Source organism: Penaeus chinensis, chromosome 12, assembly GCF_019202785.1.
Source record: "Penaeus chinensis breed Huanghai No. 1 chromosome 12, ASM1920278v2, whole genome shotgun sequence".
NCBI lineage: Eukaryota > Metazoa > Arthropoda > Malacostraca > Decapoda > Penaeidae > Penaeus > Penaeus chinensis.
The window spans coordinates 24,789,623-24,793,979 of NC_061830.1; positions in this window are offsets into that span (position 1 = coordinate 24,789,623).

Sequence of the window (4,357 nt, forward strand, 5' to 3'; positions counted from 1 at the left end):
CGACGTTTCTTGAAGCGCAGGACTGTTGAGAAGGGAAAAGGAAGAGTATATCAGGAATCTTGCTGAGGAAGTCGAAGGCTATTTCTTAGTAAATGACCTTGGCCCTGCCTACCAAGCCATGAGAAAGCTGAACTCCAAACCCTCCTCATAGATGACTGCAGTCGGCTCCATGGCTGGACAGATCATCTCTGATAGACTGTAGCTTGTCACAGCTCACATCTAACTCAAGGAGGCATTTGACTCAGTGCATCGCGAAGTCCCTTTGGGACTTAGAGGAACTCCAACAACAATTACTGGATTAATAGCAACCCTGTATACTGCCACTGAGAGTACTGTAAAGTACCGGACTTCTTTCCTTTTTACTCAGGACAGAGGCAAGGATGTGTTTCCACATCAACACTTTGTAACACTAATCAAAGTCACTGTGGATCAACAGTAGGCAATATTAAGGTCACTGATCTTGCTTTGCCGATGATGTTGCTATTCTTTCTGAGTCCCCGGAATCTCCGAGGGCGGATCCTAATGTACTTAGCAATAAGGAGAAGCCCATTGGTTTAGAGGTTTCCTGGACCAAGACCAAGATCCAGGACTTTGGGAGCCTGTTAGGAGAACCTATTCAATTGGTACATGCTTGTGGTGAAGACACTGAAGTCACGGAGAGCTTTACATGCCTTGATAGTGTAATCCATACATCTCGGTTGTCAGATCAGGAAGTCGGTGGATGGATTGGCGTGGCAGCAGGTGCCATGAACAAGAATATTTGGAGATGGTGGTACCTGTGCAGAAGAATCAAGTTATATTCTTCAAGGCCCTGATACTGCCAGTTTTGCTTTGTGGAAGTGAAACCTGGACACAATCTTGTGTTTTGGAGTTGCGTCTTGATGCCTTTTGCAATGGGTCTTTGCGCCAGACCATGGGGTTCAGTTGGCAGGACCATGTGTCCAACTGCCAACTACACCATGAGACCGTTATAGGACTTGTTACTTTCGCAATCCGGGACCACCAACTCAGGCTATATGGGCCCCTAGCTCGTTTCCTTGTGGATGAGCCTGCCCGGCAGCCTCGTCATGAGGAACCCTCGTGGTTGTAAGCGAAATTTGGATGCAGCTATGTGCCCCCGTCGGTGTCAGTTCCATATACACACATGTTTGTATATATATATGTACATACATATATATTTATTTATATATATATGTGTGTGTGTATGTGCGTGTGTGTATGATTATGCGAAATTGTGTTTTTGAGTTTGTATATGTGGATGCTTCATGCTCGGGGTGATGTGAAGCGATGGTGTGGTAGCCTAGTTAGCGTTAAGTGCTTGCATGCCTTCTCGCTTACAGCTGTCACCGCTGGCTAGCATGGTGCGAAAAAGGGAGCAGCTATGCATAAGATTCCCCTGACAGCTCATAGCCTCTCCATCATCAAGACTTCTGCAGTGCCTCCTCGTGACCACCCATGGAAACTAGGTACCTTGCGGTCCTAGGCTGAACTGTGGAGGCTCTTGGAGCAGCAGGAGGCCCTAAAGGTACAGAGCTATGACTCACCAGCGTGTGGATACGCCCTGGCTTCGAACTAACTCCTGCCCCAGTGCCCCCTGGGGTTAATGGGCGGCTGTGGGGAGGCAAGCCTTGCCAGTCGGCCCCCCTGAGATAACCACTGGCAACAAACCGTTTAGTTGTGGTGCTGGGGGGAGGGCTAAAGTTCCTCCCACCCAGCAAGTACGGCGGGCTGTGGGTCCCTCTGGGTTGGCGACCGCTGGGACTCGGTTGGGGAGGGGGGTTACCCCCCATCCAAGCTGGGTCCCAGCGGCCGCCAACCTTGCGTGATGCTTGTGGGGGATAGCCCCAGGGAGCCCTGCAGGCGGATTATGGGGCCTGCAGCCAGCCAACCTCCTCTATATGGGGCTGCATCGGTGGGGGTGGCAGGTGTGGCGCCAACCCGGAGTGACTGCCTGAAGTTAGACCTCAGGCGAACTGTCAGGGTGGGGGCTTGGAACGTCCATTCCCTGCGACAGGACGATCAGTTACCATTACTATCGAGGGAATTGAAGCAGCTGAGAGTTGAGGTGGCTGCTCTCTCAGAGGTGAGAAGACCTGGCAACGGCACGATTAGTGTGGGTGGCTACACCTACTACTGGTCGGGCCGCAGCAGATGGCCACCATCTCCAGGGAGTAGCCATAGCCATCTCCAGCAGACTTCAACCCTCGGTAGTTGAGGTCACTCCAGTCGATGAGCGTATCATGGTATTGAGACTGAAGCTTACATTTGGCTTCATGTCTCTTGTTGCTGTATACGCTCCTACGGATGTATATAAACTTGAAAGAGATGTTTTACGCCAAACTTGCATCTGTGGCAGACAGATGTCCTCGACGAGAAATTCGTATTGTTCTGGGCGACTTCAATGCGCTATCCGGCTGTGATCGAGCTGGCTACAAGATGTCTGTCGGTCCTCATGGCTCAGGAGCTGATGCTAGGTCCCAGAAATTGAGGATTTCCGGCTCCTGGTATCAGCGTTCTGACCTGCATCGTTGGACTTGGTACAGCGGTACAGGTAGAGTGACCAAGGAGATCGACCACATCCTCGTTAGCACTCGGTGGAGGATCCTCCAGAACTGCAGGGTGTATCGAAGCGCTGAGTTCTGTGGAACTGATCATAGATTAGTTGTGGCTACTTTCCGGGTCCACTTTAGAACCCCCCGTCGCCCAAATGAACACCCTAGGGTGTTTCATTTGGACAGATTGAGGGAGGACGAGTGTACTTGGGGATTTGCCGAGGCTATCTCTGGTCGTCTCACAGCACTCGAGGGCCTGACAGACCCTGTTCTTATGTGGGATACATTCAAGCCTGAAACGCTTGATGCAGCTCAGGAATCCATTGGTGAACGCCCAAGAACAAGACAGAATTCCATCTCGCAGGAGACACTGGAAGCCACTGGCTCGATTGTCAGGGGATCGCAACTTGCACCGCTCTATGGCTCGCAGGACAAAGTCACTGTTGAGAAGGGATAAGGAACAGTTTATCTGTAGTCTTGCAGAGGAGGTCGAAAGCCATTTCCTAGTAAATGACCTTCGTCCTGCCTACCAAGCTCTGAGAAAGCTGAACTCCAAGCCCTCCTCACAGACGACTGCAGTCCGCTCAGCAAGTGGCCAGATAATCTCAGATCCTGATGGGGTGCGTGTGCATTGGGCTAAGTATTTTGAGCAGATGTATAAGGTTGATCCACCAACAGTTAACATGGATGCGGGTAATTTTGAGACTCCTCTGCCAGACCCACCCATCAGCAAGGAACCACCCTCCCTTACTGAAATCAAGGGGGCGATCTCCAAGCTGAAGAGTGGTAAAGCAGCAGGTGTTTGTGGCATCCCAGCCGAACTGTTAAAGGCTGGTGGAGAACCTATGGCAAGGGGCTTGCATGCAGTACTGTCTGCCATCTGGCAGACTGATACCTTTCCCCTTGACCTGCTGAGGGGTGTGGTCATCCCTCTCTGGAAGGGGAAAGGGGATCGGTGGGACTGCAGCAATCACCGAGGCATTACACTACTCAGTGTACCAGGCAAGGTACTCGCCCACATCTTACTGAGACGTATCAGGGACCACCTGTTGAGGCACCAAAGGCCGGAGCAATCTGGATTCACTCCTGGTAAGTCCACAATAGACTGCATCCTGGCGCTTCAAATCATTATAGAGCGCCAGTCGTGAGTTCGGACGTGGGCTGCTCGCAGCCTACATCGACCTCAAGAAGGCGTTTGACACCGTGCATCGCGAATCTCTCTGGGAGATCATGAGACCAAGAGGAATTCCAACAAGGATTATTGGACTAATAGCAAACCTGTATACAGGCACTGAAAGTGCTGTAAAGTGTGGTGGGGGCCTGTCGAGCTTCTTCCCTGTTAGTTCAGGTGTGAGGCAAGGCTGTGTTCTTGCACCAACACTTTTCAACACTTGCATGAATTGGATACTGGGTAGAGCTACTGTCCAAAGTCACTGTGGAGCAACTCTGGGCAATATCAAGGTTACAGAGCTTGACTTTGCTGATGATGTTGCCGTGCTCTCTGAATCTCTGGAAACCCTAGTGGCGGCTCTTGATGCATTTAGCAATGAAGTGAAGCCCCTGGGGCTAGAGGTCTCCTGGACTAAGACCAAGATCCAGGATTTTGGGGGCCTGCTAGGAGACCCTGTCCAGTCGGTATGTGCTTGCGGTGAAAACATCGAAGTCACAAAGAGCTTTATACACCTCCGTAGTGCAGTTCACGACTCTGGGCTGTCAGACCAAGAAGTCAGTAGACAGATTGGCCTGGCAGCAGGGATCATGAAATTTCTCGACAAGAGTATTTGGAGATGTCGGTACCTGTGCAG